The sequence below is a fragment of the Anser brachyrhynchus genome (assembly GCF_964034855.1).
Source record: "Anser brachyrhynchus genome assembly, chromosome: 8".
Classification (NCBI taxonomy): Eukaryota; Metazoa; Chordata; class Aves; order Anseriformes; family Anatidae; genus Anser; species Anser brachyrhynchus.
In genome coordinates, this window is record NC_137702.1 from 10,909,485 (window position 1) to 10,923,196 (window position 13,712).

The 13,712-nt window shown below is 61.2% G+C and overlaps 1 protein-coding gene across 3 annotated transcripts in view; it reads left to right on the forward strand.

Annotated features, from left to right (window-relative positions):
* ERI3 (ERI1 exoribonuclease family member 3) overlaps nucleotides 1-13,712 on the forward strand; it is a 118,135-nt gene that overhangs the window by 102,629 nt on the left and 1,794 nt on the right. The window lies entirely within an intron of this gene.

The window sequence follows — 13,712 nt, forward strand, 5'->3', positions numbered from 1 at the left end:
CCCAGACCCAGGCAGATTTTTCTAAAGGAAACGATCGCATTTCCAGGCTCCTGAATTTATGTCAGGTTTTTTCAGGGCTAGGAGGAGATGGTGGGAGCTCCGCACGGGAGGATGCGTTACCGCTGCCTTGAGGCCGTCTGTCCGTGCTGCTGCGCCTGGGTGTGTAAATGGTGCCCCAAGCAGGGCACCCAAACCTTGCACGAGCCCTTGGGCTTCACAAAGCTCACTGGATGCCCCCCCACAGCAGTGGCCACCGCTGCCCTCAGCAGCTCACCCCACGTGCCCGGCCCCAGCCCCGGCAGCCCCCGCAGAGCCGGCTCTCCCACGGGCTTTGTCAGCTCGGAGAAGCACTGGAGGTCTGTGCCGGAGATTGCTTGTTCTCCCAAACCTGTGTTACTGAATACAGAATAATCCCCCCTCGACAGCCAGCTGGGGGGGTCCTTCCTGCACTGCAGCTCTCTCCTTAAAGCACCTTTGCCGGCCTAGCCCCCCACGCGCTGCCCGGGACGCATCCAGCCGGGGTGGGATGGGGCACGGCACACAAGACCCGGCTCTGCAACCTCTGCCACCGTATTTTGGGCGACCAAACGCCCCCTGGTTTTCCCGGCCGGCAGTGGGGAGGTGATTGATGGAGTCCCGAGCGCACGCGGTGAGTCCAGCTCTCGGTGTTTCTCCCAGGTCCATGGCACGGGGAGGGGAGGTCACCGCGTCGCAGGTTTGCTAACCTTGCCCGCTTATTAAAAATGGTAAAAGCCTCCCTCAGGACTCGTGAAGTATAGATCCAGAGAGCTCCATATGCTGTTCCCCTTAATGAGATGTCTGCCTGAAGAGCAATAGCAAAACACACCAGCCAGTTCAGGGTCCCTATAGCTAGATGGCCTGGCTGTAAACAGAGCCGTCCGTCTTAATGGGCTATCGTGTAAAAACTTCTCCCAGTCAATAAATCAAAGGGGCTCCATTTATATCACGCGCTGCCTTCGCTATTAGGCGGCCCTGGATGGCACGCTCTGATACAGAGCTCCCCAGGTCCGCGAGGCGAGGCTGGAGCCTCTAATGGGCATTTAACTCAGGCTTCCCCGCGCCGAGACCGGGGATCGGCCGTGATTCGGGCTGGCCGTGCCGTGCAGGAAGGGGAACCCATGGCTTGGGACCTTCGCGTCCACTCCAAATCCTCTGCTGTGCGGGGAATCTCGCAGAGCTACCAGGGACCCAGCCCCCCAGGGGGATTCAGGACTCCCCCCCCTGCGTGCTGGGCACCCCCTCCTCTTGCAGCGGCAGCGCTGGCTCAGGTATTTATTTTTCATTCCCTCCCCTGTGCTGCTCCGATGCCACCGGAGGGAAGTTCCGCTCCAGCCACCATCCCAGGCAGAGATATTAGTCCTCATTACTAATTAAAGGAAGCAGGAGTAATTGACGGATGGTGGATGGCGGGGGAGCCGGCGTGATGAACGGCCCCTGTCCCCGCGCCGGGGACGCATGCTGAGCGCTACCTGTTAGCTACAAATAAACAAACCTGATAAATAATAAATAGTTTGAGAAGAGTGGCCGAGCATTATTTAAATTAATAGGGATTAGAGGGAGAGGCCTGAAAGAGCATTCCTCCGGATGAGCTATCCCCGGCCGGGAAGGGACTCATTTGTTGAGGGCTGGAGTAAACAAGGAGCAGGGGAGGATTCATCACGCCGGCTCGGCAGGGCCTCGCGGCGCTGCTCGGGCTCTCGCAGCACAGCCGCGCTCTTCCCGGCCGCCTCTGTGCCAGGGCCCCCTGCCCGTGTCCTCGTGTCCCCTGCCACCTCGCCGGTGTCACCTGGGCTGGGGCACCGGGTGCGGGTCTGCGGTGGCACAGCAGCCAGGCACCTTGCGAGCTTCCCGGCGGAGCCGGCGCGCACCCAGGCGCTCGCTGTCGGCTGTGGTTTGGTCTCAGCCAACAAATCCGCCCGCCGGGGGTCTCCGAGCCCCCTGACATTTGAATAACCCCCTGCCTGTGCGGAGCTGGGAGGCTGGGGGGGGGCCGGGGGGAGGCGAGGAGGGCCGGGGGGGGAGAGGGGAGGTCGGGAGCTCTGCTCGCTATCACATCTACTCCATCTTATCGCCACGGTAATTTGACGATAAAAAATAATCCGAGGCTGGAAAGGAAACATGTGTAGTGGAGTAAAGATTGAATGGAGGTGGATTGTGCCCCGGGGCGGCGGCTGAGAGATAGAAGGCAGTGTCCTTCTGTTTGACATACTGCCGAGACGCGGCCCCGCCGTGCCGAGCCCTGCGTGTGGCACGGGTGGGCTGCCGGCCCCGCGGGCACGTCCCCATCCTGCGCTGCTCCGACGGGCACGTCCCCATCCTGCGCTGCCCCAGCGGGCACATCCCGGCACCAGGCAGCCCTACAGCAGGGACGGAGGCAGCGCCAGGCTCAGCGGGGTGCTGCGCCGGCCCGCGGTGCACAAAGCCGAGGGTCCCAAGGGTGACGGGTGCTGCCCTTCTCCCCCAGCAGCCCCGCACCAGCAGCAGGGATCAGCCTCACACCGTCTCCCCAGCACGTCGTTCCCTGCACGTCGTTCCTCGCCGCCTTCTTGCCGGGTGCCCGGACCTCCAGCTCGCTGCAGCCCAGCCCCGACGGGTGCCGTCCCCGTCCTGCCGTCGCGCCGCCGCGCGGGTTGTTCCCAGCGCGCTTTCCCCACCCCCCCCCCTTTGGTTATGCTTCACAACTCATTTTATCAGCTGTCAGTAGCCAAATGTCTTTTTTAAGGAGTGGGTTATAGCCACTAATGTACTGAATGCTATTGCACTGGCTGCAGTTAGTGTTCCACGGCTAAATTACTATAATTAATGTTCCACTAGGACTGTTTGTAACAGGCGGCTGCGGGAGCCCTGGCTCTGGGTTTTCACAGCGGCTGAATTACCTCTCCTCCCCAGAGAGACAGCGTCCTGCATAAAGGGGGGGGCTGAGGTCGGTGCCGGGACGGGCGGCAGGAGACGGGGTGCCCCAGGGCAGGTCCCTCGTCCCCTGGGTCCCCGGAGGCACGCAGGTGGGCGAGCGGCTTCCCCGGGCCGGGATGTGCCGCAGGCGTTGCGGTGCCGCGTGCTAGCCGGAGGAGTTGCGTTGAGTAAGGGCACAGGGGATAAAACGTGGCTCGATGCTGAAACGTGGCGCCTAGAAAGGCGCCCGGTGCCTGCTCCCCCCTCTCGCCTCGCGGAGGGACGCGGGGAAAATCTCCCCTCGGCACGCGGAGAGGCGCGCACACACCCCTCGTTTCGCTAAACGCGTTTGTTCAATACCTGCAACAAACAGATTAGCCGGGGCTTTATCAGGGACAAGAGAAGGGAGAGAAATGTGATAATGGTTTTCAGCAAATCCTCGGGCTGTCACAGATTAGAGCGGCCGCGGCAGGGAGCATTATCAGCCCTTTCCTCCTCTCCCCATCTCCTCCCCCTTTGTCTCCTCTCTCCATCGGATTTCTCCAGCCAATCTATTGTAGCGAGAGCCGGGCAGATACACGGCGAAGTCGGTTTCAATCTGATCCGCGATTGGTTTTCCCGGCAGCTGATCTGTGTCGCGGCATCGATCCGCGTGCCCCCGGCGCTCGTCACCTTGTTTGTCTGGAGAGGGAGCTGGGGGGGTCCAGGCTCAGCGCCACAGCCCTTGGAGCCACTTCAGACCTGAGGCGTGCCATCGACCTCTGGGCTGGAGCGCGCAGAGGCCGGCCCCGCGGCGCAGGAGGGGCGCGAGCCACCGGCCCTCATCAGAGGAGTTGAAATGGCTGTGACCTTCGTGGAGAGCCGGAGGAATGGCTTCCGAGGGACGGGAGCAGGGGCTGAGCACGGCTCCATGGGGAGACGGGACGGGAGACACCCGGCCCTGGCACCGCGGTGGCTTGGTGACGCCGTGGGACTGCTCTCCCTGCCGTCCCACCGGGGCAGCGGGAGCCTGCTGGCAACCCCTGGCCCTCCTCGTGTGGGGGGACCGAGCACCGTGCTGCACGCTACAAGTCCTGCGTGCGGCTTGGGGCTGGGCAGGGAGAGGGATTTGGCCATCCCCACATCCCCTTTTTGCTCCCCGGCCGGCCCTGCCCCTTCCCAGGCCCCGCGGCTTGCAGGAGCTCCGGGGAGAGACGTGCTGCTGGTGGGAGCCGCTGGGGTAACCCGAGTGGGGGGCTCTGGGGCTCACTTTTTCCTCCTGGAGCTCTGGGGACGAGGCCGCCTTTCCTCCTGGGAACGCCGGGATTGCCATGGCCGGGCTGTGCGTGCAAGTGGCGCCGGGCACGGGAGCTTGTGTCGAACTCGGAGATCCCCAGAGGCCATTCCCAGACCGGGTGCCCTGCGTCCCTGGGTGAGTTGCGAGGTCCCCGTGTGCCGTCAGCGCCACGGCCGGCCCCAGGCCCTGCACCGCGCTCATCCCAGGAGGAGCTGCCGGGCTTCCCGAGGGGCAGCGGAGGGTGGGAGGCTGGGAGGGCAGGAGGGGATATAACAAGTAATGGCCCCGAGTGTGGAAACACTGTTAATAAAGTGTATTTCACTTTTAATTTTGACATATAATGTAATGATCTTTTTTAAGGCCCTATCATATTATCTGCATGACTAGATTATTGAGTCTTCATCATCTCCAGATAAATTTATGACCGGGATGATGCTTGGAATTTATTATCAGTCAATAGAGCTCAATACTGTAACAAGGCGTGTAATAAGATATACATATTTAATGATCCGGAGTAAAACAGCCCCGCTAATGGGCAGGATGAGACGAAGGCTGGAGCGTTAATTTCCATCCCCTGCCCCTTTCTGCGGGAGCCTCACATGGGGCATCGCGCCCGGACGGAGCCCCGGGGTCCCGCGTGTCACCCGGCCGGCGGGGAGCACTGACCGGCTGCGGGACACCCAGGGCAGCACAGCCACGTCCCTCGTGCCACGATAAGGGTTTGGGGCAGCCCCTGGAGGACACGCGTGCTGTCCCGTCCCTGCGGGTCTCGCACATCCCTTGCCGTAACGCGAGGTCCGGGCGCAGTGGCCGCAGCCGGAGCCGTGTCCGGCAGGGCCCCTCTCCCTCGCCAGGCTGGGTTTGGAGCTGCCGGCGCCGATTCTCCCGGCCCTTTGGGATGTTATTAAATTAGTTTCCTAGGACTTTTAATAAGCACTTTTGATGCCTTTGAAGCGTGCGGCTTTGTGGGAAGATTACAGTCCCGCATCCATCTCGCTGGGAGAGAAACAATGGCAGCAGGGCCGGCGTTTGATCTCTCCTCCAGAAGGCGAGAGAGGGTTTGCGAGAGACAAAGAGGTGAGCTGGTGATTTGGAGCTAATGTTTAAAAATAGGTAGGTCTCCCTCCAAGATAAAGAGACCTGCCCTTCTCTGTGTAATCGCATGCCTCTGCCTCGCCGGACCTGCAGAAACACAGCTCGCTTTATTTGAAGGATTCGAGTGCGGCGCTGGGTTTGATTCTGGGCCCTTTTAAAGCAATAACTAGGCCATCTGACCGAGCTTTAAAGAGCAGGAGAACTTTCCATTAGGACTCACCACACAGTCTCGGCAGCACTGGAATTGCATCCTCGCCTTTTATTTCCTTTCTCTGACATCTCGTGTCGCTCGCAGGCAGGAGAGGCTCGGCTTTATCAACTCGCTCGTTTCTCCCTTGAAATTTCTCCCTAATTAGGGCCCCAGTCCCGGCGGTGGCACCGGGTGCCGGCAGCTGGACACGGAGCGGAGCTAACGGCAGAGGGGCCGGCGGCGGTGGTGCGGGACAGGAACGAGCGACAAGGGGAGCAGCAGCCAGGGGCAGGGACACATCGGGGGCGTCTCCCACCCCTGGCCCCACAGCTCCCGCGGAGCACCCACGCACCCAGCCCCTATGGGGCGCGTTGTGCTCCGTGGGCACCCGGCTCCAGCTGGGCTTTGCCTTCAGCGCACGGAGAGGAGGCACCAGGGAGCCCCGTTGCCTTTATCCGTGGATAACTGCCGCTGCCTGGAATAAACTAGCCATAAATATCCCGATCATAAGTGCTTAGATACGGCAACTTTACACCGAACAGAGGTTTTAACCTTCCCTGCGGAGAATATCCAGCTCTATATCACCAACTGCTTCCGTTCGGCTGCGCGGCCGAAGACCAGCTCCAGGTGAGCTGTGGGAGCTGCCGGGACGAGCTGGCGGCGGGGTCCCAGCGCTGCCACCTCCTCACTGCCCCTGTGTCCTGCGGGAGGAGCCATCCCCACGCCTCCGTCCTCATGCCCTGCTCTGGGCGTGCACAGGGAATGGGGCCGTGAGGACGCAACCCCCAGCCGGAGGCAGGGCTACCTGCCCAGATCTGTTATTGCTTGAGAAAATCCCCTGGATTTTCTCTGGCTCTGATACCAACGAGTGGCTCTGGAGCCACCGACTTCGGGAACTCGGCACTGTCACCTTGTCCCCAAGCCCCAGGCCATGTCCCCAGCCCAGCCCCGGAGCAAGGGAGCCCACCTCACCCTCGCTGCACCTCTCCGGTGCCCCAGCCGTGACTTTCTTCTGCGGAGCGACTTTGAGGCAAGCTGTAAAACACTGGGACGAGTTAAATAATACACGACAGTGTACGGTATAAATTACAGGAAGCCGGTGGTGGAGCGACATTGTATGCTGAATAAATTAAAGGCTGCGTGACTTACAGGCGAGATTGATCTCCTGCCGAGCATTTTGTTTGGTGACGTGCTTGTCATAAGGGAGAGCTAATTACCAGCTCGGCTCCGGCAGTGGGGAACGCGGAGCAGGCCGGGCGCCCCGAGCGCTGGTGAGGGTCCTGCACTTGTAGGATTTGCTCCTCCCGAGGCCGGCCACGTGCCAGGGTCCTGGTAGCCTGGCCGTGCCCCTGTGCCACCGGGCTCCGTCACGTCGCGGGGTGACGGACATACCGGGGCGTCCTCTGCGGGTCCTGGTTATATGGGGCCCAGCACTGCTGCAGGGAGTGACACGGGGCCTGAAAGCGTGTGACCGGGGTTTGGGCTCCCGCTGTGCTGGGGACACATCCAGCTGGGGCCGCCCTGGTGCTGCCGGCCCCGGGGCACGGCTGCGGGGTCAGCCGGAGGGTGCGCAGCGAAGCAGCGGTGGGCGAGAGCGCATCCTGCGGCGGGGGCAGCGATGGCGTGGGGGGGGACGACACAGGGCTGGAAACGCGGCCACCGAGCCCCGGGGCCGAGCCCAGTGCCCCGTCCCCAGCGCCGGGCTGGATGCGGCCACCCCGTCGGGCTGTCTGTCACTCGGCGGGATTATGAGTAGTGAGCGTAATGCATCGGCGTATGAATAGGGTTGTCTGGCTGATGGTGATGTATCGTTTTTCATTACTGCCTCTCAAGCCCTCCCTGCTCCACGTGTGGAAATTCTATTTATTCCCTAATTTGTAAAAATTCCCTCCTTATCTGATACCAATCAGGGAGGGGTAATTGGCTCTCCAGGGCTAGCGGCTGGGGTCCTGATGAAGAGATATGTGTGTCTGCTCCGGCTGTCCAGGCACCCTGCCCTGCCGCACCAGCGACACAGGCCACAATTAATAATGATTTGCAAATGGCAGACAAGCAATAACGCAGAAAGATGTCCAGCCAGCCTCCTGCCCGCCCCTTAATTTCCTTCTGTAATATAAATGGCACGGGAACGAAAATCCAGCGCTATAAATTCTGAAATTAGTTATTCACCGTAATAAATGGGGCCCTTTTTGGTGCGCGGTCCCCCCCGTCTTCCTCCTCCGACCTCCCCCACTTCCCCCCATCACCCGCCGCCTCCTTCATTTGAGCCCGAATATGCAAATGCCGTAATTTAACGGGATGGTGAAGTTGATTTTCATGTTAACTTAATTACTTTGATTTATGACGGGCTGCGGCGCAGACACGGCCCCGCCACCGCGCAGCTCCCCCCCCCGGCCCCTTCGTGCTCCCGCCGCCCCGCTTCCTCGCCGCCTTTCCTCCCCTTCTCCGTCCCTTTCCTCGCTCCGTCCCTCGCGCTCTGCCCCAAGTTCGGTGCTTTATTAGCTGCCTGGAAGTGGACATAAGTCCTCGCGACAATGGCGTGATGGGGAGGACAAATTCCCCGTCCTGCCTTGTTTAATCGTGCCTGGATAATGGATGTATAATTGACTCATTTGAATGCTTTTGCCTACAGGAGTGCAGAGCATTAAATGTTTGATTGCCTTAATTTCCAAACAGATCATTATCCCCTTCTTACCCGCTCTTAATAAACACTTTATGAGGATTTTTTTTTTTTTTGTAAAGGAAAAAAAATCTCCACTCCTCGTACTTCTCTGAAGTGATAAACTCTAATTAAGTCTAATATTTAAAAATATGGTAATGGCGACTTGTTTGAATAAGTGGCCTGCATTTCCATAATTTCATTATTACGTAAAACACGCTAATTATTTGAAGTGTGCTTATTACTAAAAGAGAAATCTCCTCCTAATAAAGATGAAATTGGCTTTTTCCCTGTGTTGCTGAGCGTGCTGCTCCCCTTCCCTCCCGGCTGGGGCGCCGGCGCCGCTCGCTTTGTCTGCCCGGGGACGCTCGCGGGGCCACGTCAGTGTCCCGGGGGCTCTGGCAGGATTTCGGGGTCCCAAGCACAGCAGCTCCCCTGCCTGAGCCCTGTGTGCAGGGGCTGGGAAGAGCATCCCGTCCCCCCGGCACGGGGCACAGCAACAGGTAGGGGACAAACCGAGTACGAGAGCAAGGCTCGGCTCCAGGTCCGCCGCAGAGCGCTCGCCAGCTCTCCGGCGGGGCAGTCAGGGGAGGCACCGGGATGAAGTCAATATAAAACTAATTTCCTTTTCTTCGTGAAGAAATGAGGTGTGTGGCAGTAACGTAATTGCAGATAATGAGGTAAGTTATTCTTAATATTCCGAGCGTCGCTGTCAGCTCCACCTAATATACCTGCCGGCTGTCCGGGGCGCGCAGAGCCCCTCGCACCGCGCAGGGTTATGAGGCCATTCCTTTGGGAGCCTCGGGACCGGCCCTGACCTCCCCGTGGCTCCCTGACGTGTCCTTGTCCCTGCTGCAGCCAGGTGTCCCCGGCCCCGGCCCACCCTTGCCCAGCACCAGCTCCCCAGAGCCGGGCCGTGACGTTTACCACCGGGGCCACCCCGACGGTGGGGTGGGGACCTGTGGCCCTCTTGTCCCCAAAGCTGGTGTGGCCGTGGGGGTGTCTGGTCCCTTTGGGGGGGGGGAACTGACGTTGTCTGTGCACAGCCACAGCCTCCTGCCGCAGCTTGAGTGGGGGACAAATGTCGGTCCCCCCGGGGGTGCCGCGGGAGCACAGGAAGGCCAAAACCCCTCTTGCTTCTCAGCGTCACCCCCGCAGCGGGGCTGTCCCGGGGCTGCTTTTGAGCCGAGGCACGGCCTGGATGGGACGTGCCGTGGTGGGGACGGGCGAAGGCTGGACACAGCCCCCTCCCTGCCCCGGCACACACGAGGCAGGCCGATGGCTCTGTCTCCTCCTGGGACGTGCCCACCCAGGGTGAGCAGCGCAGCCGGGCAGGGCGCGGGGGGGACACAAATCCCCTCTGGGATTGCCGGGAACACCAGCAGCAGCGTGGGGGCAGCAGGGCTCCCACAGGTCACGAGGCCGCCGGCTGTCCCCTTGGCGAGGGGGGGAGGCTCAGGGAGGCTGTGGCCGGGTGTCCCTGCTTCCGCTGGCAGGGAGCCGTTCTGGGAAGGGAGCGGTGATATTATTCATTAACAGTAATCTGCCATTAGAACATTGACAAATGGCCCCTGGTCGCCTGAGCATCAGTTCTTGTACAGACCATAAAGCATGGGGACAGTTTAAATATGGACCTGCTCTGCTCGGGCCGGGGGGCGATCCGTCTTCCCAGCCGCAGCACAGGTGCGCCGGGGCTGGCTCCAAATGAGCACGGTCAGGGGGGCTCTCTGCTCCCGCAGCCCCTCGGGGCGGCCGTCGGCCCCACCGGCATGCAAAAGCTGGCTCCTTGCTCCGCCTGCTTGTCCCCGCCGCTCCCCGGGGTGGTGGCACCCGGGCGGTCTGGTGGCCGAGTGGGGAGAGGCGGGAGCCCCTTCCTTCCCTCCCGCTGCCTGGGGCTGGGGAGGGCGCGGGGGCATCGCTGCACCCGCTGCACGAGCCTCGCTCCAGCTCCTTCGCGTGGCACGGCCGCATCCTGCCAAGCCCGTGGGGCTGTGGGATGTCCTCTTGCTGCCGAAATCCTCTGTCCCCTCCTGGGCTTGCGGCAGTGCTGCTCTGCCCCAGCCGGGGGCAGGGGGTGCCGTGCCGGCGGTGCTGCAGGCGGCACGGGCTTCTGCCTCCGGCCCCGCCGAGGAGCGCAGCGGGAGCGCGTCGCTGTGCCAGCACAAGGACAAGGACAGGCAGCGGTGCTGAACGCTGGCAAACTCCAGCCCTAATTAAAAGGCCCCAGCGTGAGCTCGCTCTGCCTGGCCGTCCCCATGGCAGAGAGCTCGGCAAATATGCGGAGGGGGCCGGGACGTGGGTACGGAGGCAGTGAGGAGCCATCGGGGCAGGCTTGGCCCCATCATCGCGGGACCACGGTGGGACCCATGCAGGGACACAGGTGATGCTCCGAAGCGACACGACACGGCGAGGGGCAGGGAGGCGCAGCGGAGCCGCTGCTCCGTTTGCAGAAGGCAGCATAACCCCACGCTGACCCCGTTCACACACACCGCGCAACACCCCTAAATCAATTGCATCTTATTATTACAATATCAATATACAATATTCCTACAATAACACCATTGATTTTCTACTCAGAGGCTGCACCTAAGTCTGTTTTAAAGAGGAGGGAGTTAATAGTGCCCTCATTAAAAATCTATAGATTACCCCCCACCCCAAAAAAGAAAAAGCAGTTTATATTCATTAGGGCTATTGAATATAAAGTAATATGTTTGTGTAGGACATTGGAGTAATGTGATAATCCGTCCGCATATCAGGGAGAAATCCACTTAGCAACCCTGTCAGCTTGACAAGAAAAATGTGCCCATAAAGTCGGGAATACATTGAGGGAGCGAGCGCGAGGGAGAGCAGGGGCGCGCGGCCGGGCGCGCGTGCGCGCGGCTCCGGCAGAGCGGTGTCGGTGGCGCGGGGCCACCGTCACCCTGCTGCCGGCTCGGGGACACGGGCGGGCACCCCGCTGCCCTCCGAGGTGCCTGGGGCTGGGGCAGCACGGGTGTGCTGGGGTGGGGAAGGTCGGGGCTCAGCCTGCTGCCACCCCGAGCACGGTCACCTGGTGGGACACGGGGCTGGCGGGTGGCACCGGTGGCTGCGGGACCCCCTGCGGCAGCGTCCCCCGGGGGATAGCAGGGCTGCCCGCTGTCCTCTGCCTGCCTCGGCCCCGGGCTCGGCCCCCAGCCCCGTGGTCACCTTTGCAATGGATTAAGCACTGAAAGAGCAGAAAAGCAATCCCGTTCGCGCTCTCTTAGGTTGTCAATTGCCATTTTTGTAATAGAAATTCCTTTCACAAGGTAACAACGGCCAGATTTAGAGGATTTCATATTGCTAATAATTCCCCAAACAGCCATCTGACGGTGTTGTTTTAAAAGCCGCTTAGTTTTTTGCTTTGGAGTTTATGAAAATCTCCCACTCTAATATCCCGAGAGCCAGCCTATAATTGTGTTATTAAATCAATCGGAGCGGATTACATTGTAAAATCAATAGATGGCTGTAATTGCATATTAGAAAGTTGTTCTGCTGTTGTTGATTTTTTTTTACATGGATAATTATAATAAGCGTGTTTACCTTAGCGCTGATTTGGAATGAGTCTCACTAAATGACTTACGACGAGCCGGGCGCTCCCGCTGCCAGGGGGCCGTGCCGTCGTTTGGGGTGGCGAGGGCGATGCTGCCTGCCTGGGTGCAATTTCTCGGCCGGCCACGTCCCCGCGACATCCCGCTGGGAGCCGGCCCCTGGGGAAGCTGCGGTGCGCGGGGCCGCTTGGCTGGGTGCGAGATGGAGGGGCCGGGGTCTGCGGGCAGGAGCTGGGGGCGCAGCAGAGGGGGAGCCGAGAGCGAGCCTTGTCCCGGGACCGTGGGACGGCAACACCGCCCTGAGCAGCCCCCCAGCTCCACGAGGGGCTCGCTTTGAGCAGGGACGAGTGGCGACGGGAGCCGCAGGGTCGCAGGGCGGGACAGGCTTCGTGTGCCAGGCCCCGTCAGTGCCACCTCGGGCAGGGATCTGCCAGCGGCCGGGCGTTGGTGGCCGGGCAGGGCTGCGGGGCCGGGCAGGGCAGCGTGGTGGCACCGGCCCTGCCGCGGGCACCTGGCAGCGGGGCAGCGCTGCCCGTCTGCGCGGGGCCCTCAATCCGGCACGCGGCACTGTCAGCAGGCAGCCTGCTGTCTCCTAGACAGTGAAATATGGCCACAATTAGCCCGGATACAGTTCAATTATGATAAACAGCGTTTGCACCCTTTAAGCCGTGATTAAAAGGCCTCCTCCCGTTGATAGAGAGACCTAATTTCACATTATTATCGCTGTAGCTTGATTATAAAGCACTCCCTGGATTTACAGTTGGGAGATGGATGTGGAGGCTTCTTTATCATTTACACATCAGTAATGATGCAGCCTTCCCTCCACCACAACATCCATCCAGCGGCGGCGGGGAGAGGGGGGCCCGGGCTGCGCCCCCTCCCGGGGCGCCCTCTCCCCGTGTCAGCCGGGCCCCGCTGCCACACACAAGTGGGCAAAGTCACCCTTACGGTAACAGCTTGATAAATGGGCGCGCGGTAATGAAATGGAGACATCAAGGCGTGGGGCGAGGAAGAAAGAGTGGTAATCGGAACGAGTGGAGCTGTCCCGAAACGGAGGGGAGCGGGAAGAAGGATCGCCTCTGTGCCGTGTGCTGTCAAGGGAGAAATTACACATTTACTCTTGCTTTTTCTTAAGGAGACGGCCCTCATAGATCAAAACATGGATTTACAAGCCAATTTTCAACATGAAATATAGACACCAGGAATCAATTTAAGCCCGGCTTCTATTTTAGCAAACGGTGCCTGCGTTTAGTCCCAGGTAAATAACGCCAGGAGCGCCTGCCCCCTCCCCGCCTCGCAGCCCCGCGGCCTCTCGCTCTGGCCACCTCGGTGCCGTGGGCTGTCCCCCAGCACCGCGGCCGTCTGCAGCCCCGCAGCCCGGTGGCACAGCGGCACGGCATCCTGGGGCCAGCAGGCACGGGGTGGCACCGAGGGACAGCCCTGGCTGGGACGGGGACGACCCCAAAGCACGGTGGCAGACCTCGGTGCTGCGGCAGGGAGAGCCGGGTGCCGCGCAGCCCCTGCCCGAGGAGGGCGAGGGGAAGGGGAACGTGCGTGGCTGGTGGAAGGCAGCCACGGTGTCACCAGCCAGCCCCAGCCCTGGCTGAGCTGTGGGGACAGCTCCTTCGTGGGCCTGGTGCCTTACGGGGGAGCTGGAAGGGGGCGGCCATCTGTAGCTGGTGCTGGGATCACAGGGAAGCAGCTGCTGGCCCAGAGCTGGGGGGCCAGCTTGGATCCGGCTCGTGGGAACGCTGCTGTTCCTATACATCCCCGTGGCAGTGCCCCACAGCGAGCAGTGGGCTGGGGGACACAGGGACACGGCAGCCCGGCATGGCCTGGGCAGTGCTGCTGCCCCGGGCCAGCCTCCAGTCCTGGCCGTGGGGCCGTCCCGGTGCAGCGGGGCCGTACCGAGCGGTGGTGACGGGGAGATGGGAGCCCTGCGCTTGCCCCATGCCGTTGGGGAGCCCCTCGATGGGGCTGGAAGCCCTGAGGAGCAGTGGCTGTAGGGGG